This window comes from Cololabis saira, chromosome 23 (genome assembly GCF_033807715.1).
Source record: "Cololabis saira isolate AMF1-May2022 chromosome 23, fColSai1.1, whole genome shotgun sequence".
Lineage (NCBI taxonomy): Eukaryota > Metazoa > Chordata > Actinopteri > Beloniformes > Belonidae > Cololabis > Cololabis saira.
In genome coordinates this window covers 2,093,217-2,107,023 of record NC_084609.1, presented here as the reverse complement: position 1 = coordinate 2,107,023, position 13,807 = coordinate 2,093,217, and positions in this window count along the sequence as shown.

Genomic DNA, 13,807 nt, shown 5'->3' with positions numbered 1-13,807 from the left:
CCAGGGGCCAGCAAATGTGTTCGCTAGGTTTGTACTGAAAGAGTTGGGATTTGCAGGTTCGTAGTCGGACGTCTGGACATAAAAACGGCCCCTGAAGCAGTTTATCGTCATTCAGGCTTCGTTTCCACGGAGCAAAAACGCTGGTGTTTTCATGCGTTTTGTTCGTTCGTTTACACGAAAACGAAGCTCAAAGTCTCCAAAAACCATAATTTTTGAAAACTCCGGCCAAAGTGTAGATTTTTAAAACCTCCGTCTTCACGTTTGCTTGTAAACGGAGAGAAACGGACATTTAGGCTTCAGAACGTCACATTATGAGACAGAAACGTCACCACACTGCAAAAACTCAACATCTTAACAAGAATAGTTGTCTGATTTCTAGTTAAAATGTTTAATTTTTAGTCAAAAAAATCTCATTACACTTAAAACAAGACTCATCACTGGAAAAAACAACAATTTTCACCTGTTTCAATTAGATTTTCACTTAAAATAAGTAGAAAAATCGAGAGGGACCTGGCTGCAGGCAAGATGGCCGACAAGGGCGCCGCCATACTTCCATCCATACCGGAAGTCCATACCGGAAGTTGGTCACTTCGTTAATATATATATATATTTTTTTTTTTAAATTAACATTTGCAAACAGTACAATGATAACAAAACTTCACATTATGCAATTTCACGTTGAATTATAATATATAAAGAGTATTACTCAAATAAAAAACAAAACAAAAAGCACAACACATTATAACAGAAAGCCAAAACATTTACATACATTTATGGTTTTGATTGCTTTTGAATTAGTAGAAAACTTAATAGAGTCCAGATACTGTTTTAATTCACAATGAAAAGTAAAAAAAAAAAAGGGTTTTTTGCATAAGAATTTGGATTTGTGGATGTGGAATTTTGCGAGGATAATCAACAAATTAATAATAAATGTTTCTTTTGGCTTTGTTCTAATTGTTACATGGTCAAAAACACCAAACAACACATCCTTCCAAAATAAATTAAAATCAATATCAATTCTTTCCGACACAAAATTACACATATCACTCCAAAAAGTTTGAACAATGGGGCACAGCCAGAATAAGTGTGTCATTGTTTCAGAATTTGCAGAACAAAAGGTACATTTTGAATCGATATTTCTTTTGAATCTTTTTACAATGTGATCATTTGTAGGATAGAATTAATGAATTCACTTAAATGAAATTTCTTTAACTTTGTTTGTCACCAGGTATTGGTTGGGTGAGAGCCAGACCTTCTTCCAGTTAATATTTTTTACATATATATTCCAATATTGGGTGTATATTATTAAAATATAACATGAATACATGTATGTATATATATATATAGCCTACGGAGGTAGTTTACCATAGACTAGTTTACAAGCAGCAATTCGAAAATGATAAAACACACACATTATATATATATATATATATATATATATATATATATATATATATATATATATATATATATATATATATATATATATATATATATATATATATATATAATCCACCTCAATTAACCTCAGACAGCACTTAAAGCTAAGGACACTGAATTTGAGTGACCAACGGGTAAATGAAAATGCCATCAGTCCTGTATGTGTATGTGTGTATGTATGTATATATATATATACACACATATATATATATATATATATATATATATATATATATATATATATATATATATATATATATATATATATATATATATATATATATATACATACATGTTTTTTATTTTGTTATATATGTATATAAATACGTTTAAAAAAACATAGTTATTAGTAAGTACGTTATGTTATATAATGTTTTATTTTTTTTTTTTTGATCAAATTTTTATTTTATTTTCACTCAAACAGAAAACCAACAATCAATGATGTACAGGCACTGAATATGTTACATCAATCCCCCCACCCCCACCCTAACCACCCGGACACACATAAAATGAAATAAACTATTAAAGACCAGGACAATTATCTGACGTCTGTATATGAAATTAAAATAAAATCGAGACAGAGCGGCTAAAGCAAGCAAAAAACTAATAAAAAAAAAAAAAAAGAGAGAGAGAGAGAGAGAGAGACTCGCGGATTTGTGAAACAGTGAATATAGAACCTCACGGTGCTAAGCAAGTTAAGTCAAATACACAACAAAAAAAAAAAAAAAAAACACGAGGATCAAAGCAAGCGCTTCAGTGCTTCAGCTGTGGTGAGCCACACATTCACATTCGCCTCTTTGGCCCCATTTATACGGGTTGTCGATAACTCCATGTAAGTAACATCAAGAAAAGTCAAGATCCATTGTTTGATGGACAAAGTATGAGGGGGCTTCCAACGTACTGCTATCATTTTCTTAGCAGCTGTTAGACCTGCTAATATGACCCGTTTCTGACGTTCAGGGACTGGAAGTGCGTAAAGATCATTCAGTAATAACACTGGTATGGTCACAGGTAATGTCTCTGATATGAGTGTCGTCAGCTCAGCGGCCACGCCCTGCCAAAAACGAGCGACGGGGGGGCACTCCCACACCATGTGGAGAAAAGTGCCAGGAGTTTTTAATGTACACAGGGTGCATGAGGGATCACTGATAACTTTCATAAAATGTAGCCTACGAGGGGTCAGGTAGGTCCTATGCACAAAATTATGATGGATCTGTTGATGGTCAGGATTTCGAGAGGCAAGTTTGATATTGGCCCACACCTCGTCCCAGTCAAAATCCTGAACCAGTCCGGGGACATCACCCCTCCACATCCTGTCTACTGGAAGCGTTTTGTAGGAGGCCTCAAGCATGTACAAATACAAAGTGGATACCATTCCCCTCGATGGTCTATTAGTAATGATCAATTCGTGGAGATGGATGTGTAGGTAGCGGGTGCTGCCAAGGTACACCGTGTGCTTTAAGAGAAGCTCTCAGCTGCAAATAAAAAAAAAAGGAAGTGCCTGGTAAATTGAAGTTATTCTTAATGTCCTGAAAAGAGCGTAAACCATCTAAGCTGAATATATCACCCAAAAACTGTACACCTCCCCTTTCCCACTGAGAATAGGTGATAGGTCTCCCCCCGATCAGCAAGTCCTTATTATTGAAAATTGGTGATTGTAGGTGCCATCTACAAGATATATTACAAATCCTTTCTACAGAGCGCCAAACCCGAATCAGATGGGACACAATGGGGCCGCAGCGCAGCTGACACTGCCTCACAGAGATATTCGCAAATAAAACATCTGCCAAAGACCAAGGGTGCACCATTCTTTCTTCCATCGTGCGCCAGGAGACCGACGTCTGAGAGTCAAACCATAGAGAAGGACCAATGATAAAATTTGAAGTTGGGAACTGCTAAACCTCCATCTAATCTCTTGCGCTGGACAGTGGCAGATCTGAGGCGGGGTCTCTTGCCATTCCAGATAAATCTTGAAACAGCCGCCTGCAGTTTACCCCAGTATCCAGTAGGGGGAGGGAGGGGGACCATAGAGCTAACAAAGTTTATTCTGGGCAATACATTCATTTTGACAATAGAAATGCGAGCCTGAAGTGAGTTGGGCAGGCTGGACCATCTCTCCAAATCACTCAAGACCTTATTCAGTACCTCAGTATAATTGTGCTTCACAATAAGGTGTAAAGAGGGAAATATCTCAATGCCCAAATATTTGAAATGTGGAACCGAGGGAATATTAGGAGGTAAAACAGAGTCCCTAGTCACTTTGTTCAATGGCAGCAGAGCTGACTTCGACCAATTAATTTTGAACCCTGATAGCGAGCCAAATTCATCCAACATTGATAAGACGTGGGGGGCAGACTGTAACGGGTCGCCAAGAAAGATTAAAATATCGTCAGCGTAAAGCGCCAGGTGATGGAGTGTGTTATGAACAGTTATGGGCTTAATAACCGGTGATAATCGGATCATCTGCGCTAGGGGTTCAAGAGACAGAGCAAACAGCGTCGGGCTCAAAGGACAGCCCTGACGAGATGATCTAGTTACTGGGAACAGAGTGGAGCAAATGTTACCTGTAAGAACCATTGCAGAGGGGTTTGAATATAATAGCTGTACCATTTTCACAAAATCGTCTCCAAAACCCATCGCCCCCAACACCGACCACAAAAAGGACCGCTCAAGGCGATCAAACGCCTTCATCGCGTCAAGGGATAAAACAGCTGCCGGATGTTTGATGTCTGTTGCGGCGTCGATTACGTGCAACAGTCGGCGGACATTGTCAGAGGCTAGACGCGATTTCATAAAGCCTGTCTGGTCACAGTGAACCAGTGACGAGATATGCGGTTGCAGACGTCGAGAGAGAGCCTTGGCATAAATTTTTACGTCGGCGTTCAACAGACTAAGGGGCCTGTAATTACCACATTCCGTCGGGTTTTTATCCTTTTTCAGTAGTAAGGTGATTACAGCTGTATTCACATCCCTAGAAAAAGTGCCCTTCTCCATCGAAAAATGGATCATACTGAGAAGCAGCGGGCCAAGAAGGTCCCAGAAGGCCGCGTAAAATTCTGGCGGTATGCCATCGAGACCAGGTGATTTGCCCCTTTGCATACTGAGCACAGCCCTCTTAAGTTCTTCAAGAGAAAATGGTTTTGCCAACTCATTTGCCGCCTCCACCGCAAGACGATGTAACTTTAATTGGGCCAAATGATCGTCACATTTATCTTTGTCGAAAAGTATGTCTGATTCATACAGGTCAGAGTAAAAAATGCGAAAAGAGTCATTAATCTGAATTGGGTCGGTGGTAATAGCTCCTGACTGTAATTTGATAGAGGAGATATCTGAAAACTGCTCATTTGACCTAATCTTCATCGCCAAAAGGTGGCTGGGCCTTGACCCATGAAAATAATAACGCTGCCTAGTCCTGTGGATTAAGAATTCTGATCTGCGTCTGAGGATGGCATTGATTTCTTTTTTGATCACCTCACGCTGCAAGACTATCTGTTCTGAGTAATTAGCAGACAACGCGGATTCTAGTTTTGCAAGTTTGTTTTCCAATTCATGTAATTTAGAAATTTGCATCTTGCGCTGGTTGGAGGAAAACCATGTGGCATTACCCCTGATAAAACCTTTAATTGAGTCCCAAAGTATTCTAGGATCGTCGACTGAACCAACATTGAACTCCAAGAATTCCTTAAGTTTTTCTATAAATTGTGCCCCAAACTCTTCTTGTCTTAACAGGGTCGTGTTAAGGCGCCATTTTGGTGCACGAGGGGGAGCGTTAATGAGCACCGATGAACAAAGCACACCTTTATGATCGGAAAGGGCCATGGGAAGCAGAGAAACACCGTGAATATTAGAGAAGAGTTTAGGGGACGCAAATATGTAGTCAATTCTTGAGCAAGATTTGTGTCGAGCAGAGAAAAAGGAGTAGTCTTTGATTGATGGATTAGTCGAACGCCACAGATCTGTGAGCCCCAAGTTGCTAGCCCACGTCTGTAAAGCTGTGGACGCTAGTTTCTGATCCCTTGTCTCAGATTTACTTGACCTGTCATTGGCTGCACTCCAAACAGCGTTAAAGTCTCCCCCCACCACTAACGAATAATCATTCAGTTCCAGCATACTATTTGTCAAGTTTTCGTAAAAGACCCTATCAAAACAGTTTGGTGCATACACCGATATGAAGGCAACTTTCCTGCTGCTAATTTCTGTCTTCACAATTGCCAGCCTGCCCTCATTGTCAGAGCATGTGTCATGGATTTTAACTTTAAAGTTACGTCTGGCAACAACCGCCACACCCTTGGTCTTCGTACCAGACGAGGAGGAAGCTATCACATGATAATATTTATCTGCCAGGCGTCTGACATCAGCAGCCAAGAGATGCGTCTCCTGTACCAATGCAACATCTATTCTCCTTCTGCGAAATAAACTCAAGGTGCTAATCCTCTTGTGAGGGCTATTCAGGCCGCCCGCGTTCCAGCTCAAAATATTAAGTTCAGGCATAATTTAGAATGAAGCCTCTATAGCGGATGCGGACAGAGACATGAAAACAGCCCCTGCGACCCTCTGAAATGATGAACCCAAGCAGATGTGAGTATAACTTAAAACAGTCAAGCCTCTCTCCCACCACACAAACAGAATGTGAACACAAAATCCACGATGTGAGCCGCTCCACATCAAAACAAATAGTGAAAAAATAAAATAAACGTTTAAACCCACCCTCCACCCAACCCACCCCCCGAAAGGGCCAGAAATATGCCCTAACTAACAAACCTTCCCTAATACTTGATTCCGTGACCATAGTCGGAAATAGGGCAGCAGTAGGGCAGCAGCAGCCAGCCCCTCCCATCCCAGACTGTATCAATAACGAAAAACATGTCAAAGAAGTCATCCCTTCAAAACTTAGAACTACATGCATGAACCGTGCACAAGGAGCTGCGTGTAAAAATGTACCGACCTATTTATGATGCATGAGATACAACACAATAGCCATAATTAAAACTATAAGACTGAGGTAGCTGCCTTACCATTAAAGTGTTGGCTACACCAAGGGCAAAACTGAGATCTACCCCCTGATGTGAGAAAATCTCTTGAGCGTGTAAAAACAGAAATGCCCCTCTGCTAAGGCTGCAATATACCATAAAACTAAAGATAAATCAAATCCAGCAGGAATTCTGTGGTGACAACGGTAACTTATAACACTCATGAAGATCAAAGTTGTTGACATTGCACATAACCATGACAGCAGTGACTGATATTATTAGAAGAGAGAGGAAAAAAAAAAAAAAAGAAAAAAAAAAAAAAAAAATCTATCCAGTCTTGAAGCTAAACAGTCACTTTAAGAAGTTCAAAATGTTGAGCATATACGTCGCCAACTTATAACTATGACAGCAGTGAGTGACATTTTAGAAAGAAAAAATTAATAAATCAATTAAAAAAAAAATAAAAATAAAAATAAAAATAAAAAAATAAATAAATAAATCAATTTAAAAAAGAAAAATAAAAATATTTTTTTTTTTTCCAGCCTTGAAGCTAAACAGTCCCTTCAAGAAAGTTCAAAATGCTGAGCATATACGACGCCAACTTATAACTATGACAGCAGTGACTGACACTTTAGAAAGAAAAAATAAATAAATAAATCAATTAAAAATAAATAAATAGATAAAATAAATTAAAATATTAGAACAACTCAGACTGTTAATAAGAGCAGTAGAAATAAAAAAGGGGGATTTTCGCCTTATAAAAAGGGATTAAACCCGCATCTGGAGAAATCCAATCTTTAAACTAAACAGTCACTTTAAGAATGTTCAAAATGTTGAGCATATACGTCGCCAACTTATAACTATGACAGCAGTGACTGACATTTTAGAAAGAAAAAATAAATAAATCAATTAAAAATAAATAAATAAAAAATAAATAAATAAATCAATTTAAGAAAAAAAAAAAAAAAAAAAAAAAAATGTCCAGCCTTGAAGCTAAACAGTCCCTTCAAGAAAATTCAAAATGCTGAGCATATACGACGCCAACTTATAACTATGACAGCAGTGACTGACACTTTAGAAAGAAAAAATAAATAAATAAATCAATTAAAAATAAATAAAATAAATTAAAATATTAGAGCAACTCAGACTGTCAATAAGAGCAGTAGAGAGAAAAAAAAATTAAAAAAAAATAAAATAAAAAAATAAAATAAAAAATAAAAATAAAATATATAAGAGGGATTAAACCCGCATCTGGAGAAATCCAGTCTTTAAACTAAACAGTCACTTTAAGAATGTTCAAAATGCAGAAATAAAGTCTTATATGCGAATTACCTTGTTCCACCACTAGAGCAAGCGCATAAAGTTAAATGGAATATGAAGCGTGAAAGAAAAAGAGATGTCCATTCACCGTGATCCGTTGCGGCATACATCGTTCAGGAATATTATCAGCTGATGAGTCCCACATCCATCCAGGCGATGTGACGGGGACGCTATGGATCCTCCGCCGCCGCCGCCTGCGCAGCGCCGGCCCGCGTGTGTCGGCTCACAGCCCCGCCAGCCAGAGCCCGAGGGGACCTCTCCTGCGTCGTTCTCGGCTGAGAGTTGAGGAAATCCTCCGCTTCTCTGGGGTTGTTGAAGACACGATAATCCGAACCATCCTTGACTTTGAGGGTCGCTGGATAGAGGAGGAAAAATTCAACCCCTCTCTCGCGCGCGGTGTCCATCGCCTGGGTGAAAGCCTGACGCCGCTTGACTGTGTGATTACTATAATCGGCGGCAAATCTCACTCTCCTGCCGTCAATGGTGACCGGGTCTTTCCTCGCCGCCCGGAGAATATCCTGCCGTGTCGTGTAGCGGAGGACGTTGAAGATGAGAGTGCGGGGCCGGTCTCCTGCAGGACGTCCATTGTATATGCGGTGGGCCCGCATGATCTCCGGTTGCCCAGGCTGAAGAGACGGGAACCACTTCGGGAGTGTGCGGTTCAGGTATTGCACGCCGTTCGATCCCTCGACACCCTCTTTCAAGCCGATGATGCGTATGTTGCAGCGTCTATTCCTGTCCTCCATGTCCGCCATCTTGAGTTCCAGTGCGCCCAGCGCCACCTCGTGGTTAGCAACCGTCCTCGAGTTATCATTGACGGTGCTTTTCAGAGTCAAAATATCCGCTTTCACCACACCAATACTGGCCGATAGTGAGGTCAGCTCAGATTGAATCGTGTCCAGCTTGTCCTCTGTGGATTTAGCCGTCTCGTTGAGTTGCACGAACCGCGGCTCTAGATATTCACGTTGTCTCTCCATTAGCATGTCTGCCATAGCTTCCTGTTCGGAAACACGAGCTCCTTTGTTCGACTTCGTAGAGCCTCCACCTGTACTGTTCTTCTTCCCAGCTTCCGTCATTTTGTCACAAGCAATTAAAAACGTCACAAATATCCGGGTAAAAATAGACTTAAAGGGATAAACTAGGTAAAAACGGGGAGGTTAGGGCAAGCGCGAAGAGCCTAAGCTGCCATCTTGTCCGGCCGGTCACGTGACCCCTCTTATATAATGTTTTATAATAATGTTTTATAATTTTCGTTTTATGGCCGCTTTTAAACTACCTCCGTCATATTTGAACAATATACACGAAGAAGACCAACTTCCGGTTGAAAGACCAGCCTGCTTACCAAATCTGGACCCCAAGAAAACTTCAGTGGGCAAAGTTTGTCTAGTTACATCCACAAGAAGTAACAATCGTAATATACGTTCCCTGTTTCAGAATGATATAATGTTATTGCTTACTGGTCTGGTTTTGGTGATGACTTAAATTGGAAGAACATCTGGACTCTTCCATACAAATACCTTCTTACAAATAAAGTGAGGGAAATCTCTTTTAAAATGTTACATAAGTATTATCCTGCTAATCATTATCTTCTTAAATTCAAAAGAGATATTTGTGTTGACTGTTCGTTGTGTGAAATGTCCCCTGAAACACTGTATCCCGATTTATTATAGATAAAATTGACTCTGACTAAAATTGACTCTTTTGTAATCAATTTAATAATTATTCTTGCAAAGTTTCATATTCATAAATCCAAATTCAGTCATTCAAAACCCCTTTTTTTAATTTTTGAGAATGAAACCAAACAATACTTGAGTTCCATCTCTGACTCAAATAACAAAAAAGCTGTAAAACTGTTAATTTATGCTCTCTATTTAATGTGTTTGTTTAAAAATCCCCCTGGCTCCGGTGTTGTTGTACTCTTATGTATTAACGACTGTTTTGTATGTCTGTCTGTTTATGTTTTTTGTCATATGAGAACTACTCAATAAAGCTTGTAAAAAAAAAGACCAACTTCCGGTCTGGACCTCCGGTATGCATTGGTTTTGTTTTTTATTTGAGTAATACTCTTTATATGTTATAATTCAACGTGAAATTGCATAATGTGAAGTTTTGTTATCACCGTACTGTTTGCAAATGTTAATTAAAAAAAAAAAAAAAAATTAAAAAATATATATATTAACGAAGTGACCAACTTCCGGTATGGAACAAGATTTTTTTTGCTTGTAATGAGAAGATAAATCTTGGCCCACTGGCAGATTTTTGTACTTATTTCAAGTGAAAATTTACTTGAAACAGATGAAAATTGTCAAATAATAAGTTATTTATCTGGTGATGACTCTCTTTTAAGTGTAATGAGATTTTTTGACTAAAAATGAGACATTTTAACTAGATTTTGAGTTCTTGCAGCGTCATGAGTGACACCTGTGGTTACAATTAGTTTGTAACCGTCAATATTTTCTTGTATTTTACCTGTTTTATATTCTAACGTCACACTTAAAAGTAACTCCACTTCTCTGTCACTCCAAACCAAAGACTCTGGTTCATCTTGGAAGTAACTGGAAGTTACTCGTGTCATTTGTTGATGTTTTTTTCCAGGATTCTGATTGGCTAGCATGACTTTATCTTCTCGTTACACTGCCCCCTGTAGGTTTGGCTGCTCATAGCACCTTAACAGATATTTATGCAGGTTCCTGGAAATGATGGGACTTTTATAAACGTAGAGTATCAGTTTTTGAGAAAAGTCGAGAAAAAAGTCAAATTTTTGAGAAAAAAGTCGAGAAAAAAGTCCAAATTTTGAGAAAAAAGTCCAAATTTTGAGAAAAAAGTCCAAATTTTGAGAAAAAAGTCGAGAAAAAAGTCCAAATTTTGAGAAAAAAGTCGAGAAAAAAGTCCAAATTTTGAGAAAAAAGTCAACATTTTGAGAAAAAAGTCGAGAAAAAAGTCAAAATTTTGAGAAAAAAGTCGAGAAAAAAGTCGAAATGTTGAGAAGTAACTCCACTTCTCTGTCACTCCAAACCAAAGACTCTGGTTCATCTTGGAAGTAACTGGAAGTTACTCGTGTCATTTGTTAATGTTTTTTTCCAGGATTCTGATTGGCTAGCATGACTTTATCTTCTCGTTACACTGCCACCTGTAGGTTTGGCTGCTCATAGCACCTTAACACATATTTATGCAGGTTCCTGGAAATGATGGGACTTTTATAAACGTAGAGTATCAGTTTTTGAGAAAAGTCGAGAAAAAAGTCGAGAAAAAAGTCCAAATTTTGAGAAAAAAGTCCAAATTTTGAGAAAAAAGTCGATAAAAAATTCAAAATTTTGAGAAAAAAGTCAAAATTTTGAGAAAAAAGTCGAGAAAAAAGTCCAAATTTTAGAGAAAAAAGTCAACATTTTGAGAAAAAAGTCGAGAAAAAAGTCAAAATTTTGAGAAAAAAGTCGAGAAAAAAGTCAAAATTTTGAGAAAAAAGTCGAGAAAAAAGTCGAAATGTTGAGAAGTAACTCCACTTCTCTGTCACTCCAAACCAAAGACTCTGGTTCATCTTGGAAGTAACTGGAAGTTACTCGTGTCATTTGTTGATGTTTTTTTCCAGGATCCTGATTGGCTAGCATGACTTTATCTTCTCGTTACACTGCCCCCTGTAGGTTTGGCTGCTCATAGCACCTTAACAGATATTTATGCAGGTTCCTGGAAATGATGGGACTTTTATAAACGTAGAGGGGGAAATATCCGTTTTTGTAAATACCCGGATATGTGGAAACGTGGCCTAACGTTAGCCGGCGGCTAACATTCCAGTGTGGATCTGAAGGAGCCGGGCCCCACGGTGGACCACTTCAAGGCCCCTCCGAGGGGAAGTCAGTAAGGGCAGTAGATCCAGCAGGTTCATCTCATTCTTAAAATGGCAAGAATTACGTTTCTATTCGGTCAAAACGTACAAAGACCGGGTCAAATACAGGATTACAAAAGTAATCTGTGCCGGTTTGTGCGGTGAATCAAACCAATTTGACAATTCTACGTCACAACGCCTGCATTCGGGGATTATCCATAACTTTGCACGGTTTTCAAAAAGTATTTAATTTAAGAGTATGCTTAAATAACAAATAAAATGAAATAAAATGATGAGAAAATAGGTAAAATAATAAAAAGCACAAGTTGTTAAAAAATATGTAAAGTAAAATGAATTAGCATCACAAGTTAGCAGAGGCTAATCTGGCCAGGCTAGTAGGGTCTCCAATTCTAGCGCAGAGCTGTATACAAACCAGGTAGAAACGCTCCAGAAAACCTTTACGTAGCGATGTTGAGGTTTTACCGAGCTTTTTATTTGATGATACGATCCGACATTTGAAAAGGTTTCGAAACGTTTTAGACTAGGAGTAGATGTCACCCCCACCCTAACCCCTCCCTCCCCTTAACATAAAAAAAATAAATAAGTAAAAAATATATTTAAAAAAAATAAATAAATAACTAATAATAATAATAATAATAATAATAATAAAAACCCACCAAACTAGCACAGTTAATTTTACATTTTACTTTTAGTTAATTGATTTCTGTCTCACAAATAAACATGTGTATGTCTATGTGTGTGTGTATGTGTGTGAATACGTGTGTACGTAGATATATATATAGATATATATATAGATATAGAGCAGATGGAGTTAATATAGAGATAGTATGGTGTACATAAGTATATTTATATGAATATTTATATGGGCATGTGTGTACAAATATATAGAAATACTCAACTATGTGTAAGTATGTATAGGTAAGTGTGGGAGTATAATTATAGTATAGTTATAGTATAGTTAGTTATTATAAATACTTTTTTACACTTCTTCCTACTCCTTTTTGCACATGTAATTAAGATATTAAGTGTTAAAGGATGAAATTCTTTGCTTTGTTTTGTTTTCTTATCTTCTGTTTAATTGTGGTCTTTTACATGTACAAAATAAAAATCAAATCAAAAATCACATTGGCCTATATTTTTGTAAAAACGCCATTTGCGCATGTTTTTTGCGCTTGCAGACTTATTTTTATTCTGAGCTGCTGTTAAAAAAAATTAATTATTTATTTTTTTTAATAAAAAAGTAAAAAATATTTTTTTTAAATATATATATATATATATATATATATATATATATATATATATATATATATATATATATATATATATATATTAATAAAATAAATATATATGATATATTAAAATATATATTAAAAATGCTTATATATATGCCTCAGGTTTTTACCAACATGGTATTAACCATTAATATATATGCAGACAAAGTAAAAAAAATAAAATAATAATAATGAAAAGGTTTCAGACTCTGCAGCGTGAACGTGATCGTGGTGAATTTGAGTTTCTTCAGATTTTGAGGGTAAAAAAGAAAATAATAATAATAATAATAATAATAATAATAAAAACCCACCAAACTGTAGCACAATAAATTACATTTTACTTTTAGTTAATTGATTTCTGTCTCATAAATAAACCCGTACATTGGCCTATATTTTTGTTAAAACGCCATTTGCGCGTGTTTTTTGCGCTCGCGGACTTCCATAGAAGGTTTTTTCTGAGATCTGCTGTTAAAAAAAAATAATAAAAAAAAATAATAATAATAATAAATAAAAATAAATAAATAAGTTAAAGACATTTTTTTTAAATAAAAAAAAATATATATATATATATATATATATTTTTAATAAAATAAATATATATATATATATATATATATATATATATATATATATATATATATATATATATATATATATATATATATATATATATATATATAAATATAAATATAAATATATATAAATAAAATAAATATATATGATTATTAAAAATGCATATATATTCCTCAGGTTTTTACCAACATGATATTAAACATTAATATATATGCAGACAAGGTAAAATAAAAAAAATAATGAAAAGGTTTCAGACTTTTGAGGGTAAAATAATAATAATAATAATAATAATAATTATTATTATTATTATTATTATTATTATTATTATTATTATTATTATTATTATTATTATTATTATAAAAACCCACCAAACTAGCACAGTAAATTACATT